Source organism: Peromyscus eremicus, chromosome 5 (assembly GCF_949786415.1).
Source record: "Peromyscus eremicus chromosome 5, PerEre_H2_v1, whole genome shotgun sequence".
NCBI classification, from domain to species: domain Eukaryota; kingdom Metazoa; phylum Chordata; class Mammalia; order Rodentia; family Cricetidae; genus Peromyscus; species Peromyscus eremicus.
In genome coordinates, this window is record NC_081420.1 from 13,663,432 (window position 1) to 13,674,041 (window position 10,610).

Consider the following 10,610-nt stretch of genomic DNA (forward strand, 5'->3'; position numbering starts at 1 on the left):
AACTACCAAGGAATCTCATGACAGATACTGTTATGTTGTTGTTAGGAGAGATTGCATTTCTCTTTCTATCTGGCCCCCTATATTGATGTCTTTAAGTCTTTTGTAACATCCTGAGTTTGTCATCACACCCAGGGTGTAGCATCAGGAAGGCAGCCGGCTGTTGTATATTTTGTTTGTGTTCTGACAAATAAAGCTTGCTTGGAGATCAGAGGGCGGAGCTAGCCACTAGCTAACCATAGAGGCCAGGCAGTGGCACACACCTTTAATCTCAGCACTTGGAAAGAGGAAGCAGGAAGATCAGGAGTTCAAGGCCACCTTGGGCTACACTGAACCAGTCTAAAAGAGAAACAGAGCTGGGCTGTAGTGGTGGCATAAGCCTTTAATCCCATAGCTAGGGAGGTGGAGACAGGAATATAAGGCAGGTGGAGACAGGATCTCAGCCCCATTTAGTCTGAGGATTCGTAAAGGTAAGAACTTTCCACTGGTTGCTGCTCTGCTTCTCTGATCTTTCAGATGTCACCCTCATATCTGACTCCAGGTTTTTATTTAATAAGACTAATTAGGATCATGCGTCAGCAGGTATTGCATGTTTGAAAACATTTTAGATCCATGTTGGCGTGGATGACATGAGCCTAGCAATCCACCCATTTCCTTCAGGATTTCCAGCTCTCTGGGTATGTGTCAAATGTCCCCTAGGGATCCACTGAGTTTAGTTTCTATTGAAATATCACCTTCTTTTGACTTCATTTTATTTTATGTCTTCTCTCTCTGGGTGATTCAGGTCAAGGGTTTGTCAGTTTTGCTTGCCCTTTCAAATCCCCAGCTCTGTTTCCTTGGTCCTTGTTTCAGCCTCTTAGTGTCCATTTATTTCCAGCTCTGGTCTTTCCTATGCTTTGTCCTGTGCTTGGGATTTGGGGTTTTTTTTTCTTCAATGCATCTTTCGATGCTTGAGGTATCTATGATTTTCATGATATAGGAAGTGATAGCCATAAGCCATACACTTGCTTTCTAGACCTGCATCATGTTTTTTGTTTTTGTTTTTTTTTTTTTTTACTTCTAGTATCATGTGGTAGTGCCATTTCCACATCTATGAAGGGTCTCAGGGGCAGCCCCTCAGATGAGGACATCCTCAGAGATAACTATACAAGACCTTAACAACACTGGCTTCAGGCTCATTTTCAGAAGTGAAGCTCATCTGCCACATCCCTACCAACACCAGAGTAACCACCACAGTCTTGGACAAGGTCATTAACAAGCTCTCAGACATTACTTCTGAGGTGGACCTCATGAAAGTATAGAGTATCATGAAGCTATTTCAGTTAGTTAGCACAGAAGCAAAATCTTATTTGTGCACAGAATTTGTGACGGGGAGATTTGGTCAACCTCATAGCAGCTTTTGGCCTTATGAAGAAGGAGATGCACCCCATTTTCCAGCAGGTGGTGCCCACAGTTGAGTACCTTCATAAAAGAAACATCAGCCACTGGGACATAAAAGTCAAGAACATCCTCATAGATGTGGCTGAAATACACAACTATGTGATTTTGGGATGACCATCAAAGCTACCAGTAGCCAGATGTTGATGGAGATCAGTGGTCCACATTGTTATTTAGCACAAGAGGTTTTGGAGGGCAGAGGTTCCCACGGACTCTCCAATGATGTGAGGTGCCTCGGTACTCTGATTCCCTTTATGAATACACAGTACCAGATGATCATCTCCCAAAGAGTCTGACTCCATCAAACTCCACACACTTGGCAAACCTTATCTCCTACTTTATTGTTGTAGATCCCACATGAAGGATGACCATCAGCCAGCTTGTGGGGCACCCAGTGCTATGTCTCTGTGATGAAGGTTTGGCACTAGCCTACAGAGAGACAGTTTCCACAATTTCAGTGACCATGATTGTGGAAGCCATCTGTAGCATTGGCTATAAGGTTCAAGAAAATCATGTGAACTCTAGGAAAGAGAAGTCTTAATGATGTCATGGCTACATACAATATATTAAATTATTGATTAAGCAGTGGATACATTTTTAAATGAACAGGGAAACTTGTAAAGCCCAGTTCAAACATGAACCCTTCAGGTGGTCCTACCTGTTTTGTCCACTTTCATCTCATCTGGGAAGAGCCAACTGCAGGAGGTGGATGAAAAGGGAAGGAGCAAGGGCCGCTCGAGGTTCAGCTTACGTGATCTACAGTGGTTCCTGGATGTCAACTGTCCTTGTAACCCTGCTCCACAGAGTGATACTGTGCATGCTGACAGCATAACCCCACTGTCAGTAGACTGAAAGTTACGTGACATTCAGTACTCCATCCCTGGACATCCTGTGTTACCTCGAGGACACAGATTATAATTCTAACCCCGCCCCCACAGGGTAATAATGCTGTGGTTATCTAGAGCATAAACACCAGTTTCCAGGAGATTGACAGTGACATAACATTCAGTAATTCACCCCTTGAGACCCTGTGCTACCTGGAGGATGTGACCTGCCATTGTCACCCTGTCCCACAGAGTGATGCTGTGGGTGCTCATAGCATCAATAGCACTTTGGAGGAGACTGAAGTTGACCTGAGGTCCAGTCAAACACCACCTGATGATATATCCTCCATGGACCCTCCCCAGAGTGGGAAAACAAAATGAAAATGGCTGATGGGGGCTTGTACTCCAAGGAGCCATCATCAGGTCCTATCATCAGCAAGGATCAGACTCAAGTGGTACCCAAGACCACAAGACCAAGGGGCTGGAAGGGGATAAGGAGACAGATTAGTCACATGTTTCACAGTTTATGTTGTTGCCTTTCTACCCCCAAAGAAAAGCAGCACACTCCCCAGGTAAGGGACAGCAAGGAAAGAAAAATGTGGTCCCATGGGAAGCACAGTATAGGCACAGCCACCAACATTAGATACATGAAATACACATTCACTTGTATATTTTATCATCACTTTTAAAAGAACCTTTGCCACTGACAGGCTCCACCCATTTACAGGACATGACTCTTAAGACATTGTTCACCTTAAAAGCTCTCCTCCTGCATCCGCCTATGTGAACTCATGAAAAGTTGAACCAGAAGTGGACAACAGAGGATGTGACAAGAGATGGGGAAGGAGGGAGGGCAGGAGGCAGAAGAGAGCACCGGTTCACAAGGGAGAAATCGGTGGGAGCTGAGGTACAGCAGAGGGAGCTCAGTACTAGGTCCTGTCTGTGTCCAAGTCAATAACAGAGTCCTTTTCATGTGTTTTCTTTCAAGGGGGGAAGTACAGGCCCAGCTCCATTGCCACTGAACCACAGGGCTAGGTTCAGCCTGGTGTGGACTAAGAGCCACAGGAGGGAGCCAGGCCGGTGCTCCAGGAGTTTGTGTGTGTGTCCAAACACCTATCTCCAAGAAGACACCAATGGTAATCAGGTACTAGCTCCTCTACCCATCCTGTTGCTGCTGGGTCCCTCCCCATCAGGTCACTTCGCCCTCAGCACTAATGGTCAGAGAGAGATGTGATCCACATGGCTTCCATGTTATGAAGCTACAGCTAGCTTCTCCAACACACATAGGATGGAACACCCACAGTGCTCCCCAGGGCTCAGGGTCTTCACCAGCTTGTCCCCTCTCTCCTACTAACATTATCACTGAGCAGCTGGGCAGAAATACAGAGACTGCGTAAGCACATGAGAAGTGGGAAGGACAGACAGAGGGGGAGGAAAAGGGTGGAGGGGAAGAGAGTAGAGGTGGAGGAAGAAAGGGCACGAAGCAAGGTGAAGGAGGAGAAGAGTCTGTCGAGTGGAAATTTCAGTCACAGAATTGAGGGGCAAAAGTGAGTATGTTGGGCTGAGGCAGGCACCACGGACATGCAAGAGTAGGAGCAAACTCCCCCTGAAGAGCAGAGTTAAAATGGTGTAGGGCATGGCCAGCTATGAGGAGAAGAGGGCTGGGGAGTCCCAGCAGGTGCCAACACACAAGGAGGATGCTCCCTTGGGGGCCAGCTGCAGTGGCAAGCTATGGCAGCAGGGTGTGCCAGGCTGGGAGAAGGGATCCCTGTCCTCCTATGGAGCGCTCTCATCCTCCCCCTCCTCCTGCCTGACCCGCCATTGTGCCAATCTGCCATCTGTCTTTGTCACCTCAGCCTCCTCCCTCCTGGTCTGGCACACCAGTGTGGCCTGAAGTTGGTGCTGTCACCAGCCAGCCATGACCACCAGGTGAGCTCCATGCAGCCACACCTAGGGAACAGGGCCCGAGACAACAGCTTGCTTGAGGGGCCAGAGAGGTTTGGGTCAGCAGGTGACCAGGGAGCCAATCCTTTGGGCTGTAAAATCAGCAGCTGGGGAAGAGCTTTTCCTTTACTGTTGCCACGTGAGGAATGCCTGGTAACGAGAAACCAACAGGGAAATCATGGGATCTGACTGTGTATGGCTGTATAATGAAGACTGAGTCTTTGAAATGCACAGAGGTGCTCACCAAGAGGCTGGCTGGCTTTTCTGTGGCATGTACACATCCATGCTGCTCAAGAGATATTGCCAGTTTCTTTGGTCTCTTTACCAAGAAAGGGGAAGGAAGCGGGGCGCAGGCTGACAAAGCCTGCTTGTCTGTCCCCCTGCTTACCTATGATGGTGATCAACTTGACCACACCTGGGAACACTGAAGCCCAAGGAGCTGGCCACACCTGTGAAGGGTTCTCTTGATCAGATTCTTTGAGGTGGGAAGACCCGCTCTAAATCTGGATCATTTGAAGTCAGAAGTACCCCCCCCCCGCCCCTAAATCTGGGTCATTTGAAGTCAGAAGTCCCACCCTAAATCTAGATCATTTGAAGAAGACCAATCCTAAATCTGGCCACAGCTTCTGGGCAGCCCACATTAAAGGAGAACATGGAAGATGGAAGCTTTCCGCTGCTTGCACTCACTCTCACTGCTCGCACTCACTCTCACTGTCAAGTTCATCTACCCTGCTACGGAGGTAGCCCTTTACTGGCATTAGAACCTACCTCTTTGGGGTTCCAACTTAGACTGAAGAGCCACTGAGACATCCAGCCTCACGGACTGTTGGCCTTTCAGTCAGAAGACAGCCACTGTTGGACTAGCTAGACCCCTGTCTGTAAGTCACACTAACAAATCCTCCATATATATAGAGAGAATTCCATTCTATTAGTTCTGTTCCTCTAAAGAACTCTAACTAACACACCTGCTCCAACTGTTCCTCATCTTTTCAGGGGGAGAAGATCTGCAGAGTCACTAGGAGACACTGTATACCATGCTCTTGACACACATCCTCTTTGTGGAGCCCACAGATGTCTATCTCACAGAGGAAGATAATCAGTGAATGTTCTAAGAGATGCTAAGTACTTCCTCCAGGACACAAATAATCTTGTCAGAGAACCTTGTAACTCAGCCAGCCAGGCCTTTGGTCCCAGACACAACACACTTTGGCTCCCAAGGCAGATCTTGGAGCTCAAGTCCAGCTCTCTCAGGAGCCTTCTTTTCTTTCCTTGGTTCTGTGGATCCGTGTGTTTGGCGTGTAAGCTTCTCTCTGGGAGAAGTGTGAGTGAGGTAGGTACTAGAGGGCCGAGGGCCCAGGACCAGGTATGCTGGTGAGGAGCTGTCATCTGAGTGGGCCCTGTTGTGGTCTACCCTGACAGGTCAAAAGGGAAGGAGACAGGCACTGTACCTGCCTCAAGAGCCTGTCAACTCCAGCCAAGGTGGTGTTCTATGTAGAGGCTGGAGGCCTTGGATCTGAGGAATGTGGAACTTTGTGCCCGTTACCTATTTGTCTAGAACACTCTTCCTCTTTCTGCATTCAGGTGAATGCTCTCCCCTTCATTCATCCTGGGAGGCTTTCTCTTCCACAAAGGAGCCAACACAAGGTTAAGCCGTGCGTCTGAAATCAGTTGCTGATCAAATGTATGGAATGTCCTTGTTCGCTCCTGTAAGGTTAGAAGACACTGCAACTGAACCAGGGCTGTCATGTGGGTAAGCCCAAAGTCAAAATCAGCCGAGAGTGGAGATTCACTACTTGTAGAAGGTAAGGAGAGCATGGGCATCATTTGGAAGGCAATGTCTGATTTAAATACAGAAAGCAAGGAGGTTTTATTCAGGGAGCTTCAACATATTCATAGACGGGTAGGTCCATTCCTGAAAATGCTGTTTATAGTCATGGAGCTCATGCTTAAAAGATTGAAGTAATGGACAGAAATGCCTGAGGGCATATTTTCTTTACGGTAGTTTGAATACTGTATAGTATTGAAATACTTTACAGTGGAAGGAAGTCTGATTCGTTGGTACAAGCCTTCAATCCCAGCACTCCAGAGCAGAAATAGGCAGTTCTCTGATCTTGAGGCCAGCCTGCTCAACAAAGCCAGTTTCAGGCCAGACAGCCAGGACCAAACAGTGAGACTCTGTAATAAAAATGTGGAAGAGGTACTTTAAACTAGAATCAGTGTAGGATTCTGCCCCAGAAGGTGTCAGACTTCCTTTGTGGCTGACAGCCACCATCCACTAGGGTTCATGTTGCTACCTCTGGGGCACACGGCTTATGGGGAGCAGTTTGAGCACGGGTAACCACTTCTACTAGATTTTGCATCCAAAAATTGCTGGTGAGCTGTGTCCACTCACTGGAAATAGGAGCAAAACGCAGTTACGACCTGCCAGAAAGCATTTAATGAAAACAAATGCAAAATGTCAGTCATGTCCCTTCTGGCTCAGTGTCTGGTCTCCTGTTCCTCTGCAGGTCTCACGGGATTCTGATGTGGCCCTGAAAACTCCTTCTTCGATGACTTCTGTTGGCACTTTACCTTCAACTCTGTTCTGAGGATGTTCATTCCTGCTTGTTCGTGGTCCCTTCCCCAGGCCTGCTCACCAACACAAGGTTCAGTGGGCCCCCATCCTCTATGATGGGCTAGCTGGCACTATCCCAGTGTGATGGCACAGGCTTGTTCATGCTTATAGAGCACAGATAGTGTCTAAATGGAACTAACAATACAGTAGATTCCATGATCCTTTCCTGTTGGCATTATACTTCATGGTCCTTGTATTAGGCAGGGGCTAGCTCCTCAATGAACTGCCAAACATAGGACAGGAGAACAGTCTCTGTGCCTGCTCATGACCCTGAAATAGGATCAAGAGACGCCAGTAATGGTTGACTGTTGGTCAGGACATAAACAAGGTGGTGGTAGTTGACTCCACCCCAAAATGAGGACGCAAAGACAATAGTGAAGCAGGCCCTAGAGTAGACTAGTGATGCAAAGACGGTGGTGAAGCAGGCCTAGAGAAGACTAGTGCCTGTAGCTGAGGAGCTTGTACAGCTCAACTCTCCTCATGGGCTTTCGGACCAGACGAGTGTGTGAAGCACGCTGCCACCCTTGCTCTAGTAAGCTGTTCAGTCTTGGGGGTTCTTACCCCCCCCCCCATGCATATTCTTGCATCTTCTTATCTATCTACCTAGACTGAGTGCATGGTAAAACAGGCTTTCAGGAGAAGCATGTTCCTGTCCTGGGTGTGTCCATGCTGAGGGAGGGACAGAGCAGGAATGGCAGGGGCAGGTGACATGGGAGCCCATCCTGCTTGGCCTGCTTGTTCTGATGTGTATTCTACTTCCCCTGCTTGCTCTCATTAGTTTCTGGATGCTTGATCTTCTACGATGTCCCATCTGAGCTCTTCTGTTTCCGGAGCACAAGAACCCAAACTGCTGCTGAGTGGAGAGCAGAGGGAACTGGAGCCCTCTCCATAACACTTGAGCTCTGTCTCACAGGCTCCAAGCTCCTACCTGGATCCTGGGTATTCGGGGCTCTTGGAGACAGGTCAGGATCTCTTCTCATTTGCTGCTGCCCTGCACTTGGATGCCAGGTGGAAAGCCCACCTCCTCTGAAGGGCCTGGCACTCTCCACGGCAGGAACAGTCTGAAAAGGAAGATGGAACTCCACCCTACCTTCCAGGGTATGATGGCTGACTCAAGGGAAGATGGAACTCCACCCTACCTTCCAGGGTATGATGGCTGACTCAAGGGAAAGCTGGGCACTGAGAAGCAGGCGCATTGGATTAGGCTAGGTTTTCTAGGCTTAATTTGGAGATTGGTAATAGAGGGACAGACAAGCTAAGGAAAAGGTATCTATGGTGGAGACTGAAAATGCAGTTTGGATATCCTCCTCCAGGTCTAGCCTGGAAAGTCTGCCTGACCCTCTCCCTCTTCACCTTGTCAGAGCTAGCCCACATCCTACAAGCAGTGCCCAGGTCTAGTCTGGCTACCACACCACAACCAACCTTTAAGATTCCTCCAGCATCGGACCTGCCTGCCATGACCCACAAGGCCCTCTCACCACACATGCAAACTCTCCCACTCAGCCAGATCTACCCCATACTCTAGAACTCACATCCTGCACACCAGCCAAGTCCCCTAGGGCCACCTGACTTTATTCCACCGCAGCCATTTGCAGCCACTAAGCCAAACCTGCATGCACATCCTCTCATTTGCCCCAACCAATCTGTCCATATTGGACACAGACCTAACAAAAGAAGTCCATAGGCCCAGATCTCATAAAAACACTGTCAGTAGGAAAGACCAAGCCGGTTTCTCCCCTCTCAAACCTACCAGTCTTGTAGAAATGTTTGCCAATGAGAACTATCTAGATAAACCCAGAACAGAGAATTTAAAAGAACAATTATAAACTCACTGGACATCAAAAAATAATAAAAAAAATCAGAGCAGAAATTAGTGCAATAGAAATAAAACAATAAGAATAAATTAATCTAAGAGCTGGTACTTTAGGCAGATAAGATTGTAGAGCCCTGCCCAACTATCAAAAGAAGGGATTCAAATTAACAGGAAAACTACACCAGACAACCAAATAAATTCAGAATATTTTAAGGGAGTACTTAAAACCCTATTCTCCATTAGGTTGGAGAACATAAAACATAGGTTGAATTTCTATATTCAGCCAAACCACTAAAATTAAACCTAGAAGAAGTGAACAACTCAAACACTCATAACAAATGAGACTGAAATAGAAATATAAAGCTTTCCAACTAAAAAAATTCAAGAGGGAGATAGATACATAGCAGAATTCTACCAGACTTTCGAAGCTCTGCAGTCAGCCCTTCTTAAGAATTTTTTTTTAAAAGGAGCGCTCTCAAACTTCTACAAGGTCAGTATCATATTAATACCCAAACCAGGTAAAGACACAAGAAGAAGAAAAACTTCAGGCCAATATCCCGGATGAACATAGATTTTAAAATTCTCAATAAAATACTTGTGGACAGACATCAAAAGGGTTATCCACCCATGATAACCAAGATGGCTTTATCCATGAAATGCAGGGATGGTTTACTATATGAATGTCAATAAATACAGTAAATTACATGAATGAGCTTAAAAGACAAAAAAAAAATCACATGATTATCTTAATAGATGCAGGGAAAAAAAGCCTTTGACAAAATCCAATATGCCTTCATGATAAAAGTCCTAAAGAGTGTAGAACTAGAGGAAGTATACCTCAACATCATAAAAGCTAGATATGAGAAATCCAGAGCCAACAGAACATCATTCTAAATGGAGAAAAACTTGAAACAATACCACTGAGGTCAGGAATGAGACAAGGCTGTCCTCTGTATCTACTCCTTTTCAATACTGTGTTCACACCACTAGCTGGCAAAAAGTAAGAGAAGGAAATTAAAGAGATACAAGTTGAAAAGGAAGCCAAACTATCTCTGTTTGCAAATGACATGTTATACACTAGAAATTGTTGGGCGCTCGGCAGGGTCCAGTGGCCTTTGGGATCTTGTGGGTGGAACAAGGAGCACTGGGTTTTTGTTCCTTTGCTAGTGTCATGCTTGGCAAAGCTGGCAATGGACTGGCACCAGGGCTCCGGGGGTGGGGGTGGGGGTAGGGGTGGGGGATGAGGTTAAGGTCATGGCCTGGAGCTTGACATTTTCCTTGTAAAGCTGTGGTCAGATGGTCCAGGCACTGAGATGTGAAATGGCTTGCTGACTGTACCAGCATGTACCTTGCAAAAGAAGAATTAGCATTGCTAATTCTGAGTTCTAACTCTGAGGTCTGATGAACTTTGCTGATGGTTTCTGCTTCCTCATTTGAGGGGTATATAAGGAGCTGTGATACTAATAAATTTGCTGGCTTGGGTCACAGCCTTGCAGCTCTCCTGACTCCAGTTTGTGACTCTTTCCTTTTCCACCCTTGATCCTCACTTCATCATGAAGCCAGGAAGAAGTGCTGGTCAGGTTTAAGAAGTCCCAGAAATTCTACCCCAAAACTTCTAGAAACACTAAACAAATTCATCAATGTCATGAAATACAAAATCAGCTTGCACAAATTCATAGCTTTCTGTATACACATATAGAAAAAGATGTCATGAACACATTCCCATTCACAATAGCCTCAAGGAAAATAAAATATCTAGATATAAACCTAACCAAGGAGAAGGACCTTAAAAATGAAAACTTTAAACCTCTGAATAAAGAGATTAAAAACACTAGAAAATAGAAAGACATTCATGCTCATGGACTGATAAACTTAATATTGTGAAAATGACCATTTTTTTTACAAAAGACACTATATAGCCCAAACAATCCTGAATACAAAAACAATGACGGAAGGACTATCACTCCACATCTGATATATT

At 46.2% G+C, this 10,610-nt stretch overlaps 1 long non-coding RNA gene across 1 annotated transcript; it reads right to left on the bottom strand.

Annotated features, from left to right (window-relative positions):
- Positions 1–962: 962 nt before the first annotated feature.
- LOC131910969 (uncharacterized) lies at positions 963–9,829 on the bottom strand. Its single transcript, XR_009379266.1, has 2 exons — positions 7,956–9,829; positions 963–7,906 (listed from the first exon to the last, which is right to left on the bottom strand). It is a non-coding gene; the product is annotated as an uncharacterized LOC131910969 (long non-coding RNA).
- Positions 9,830–10,610: the final 781 nt, after the last annotated feature.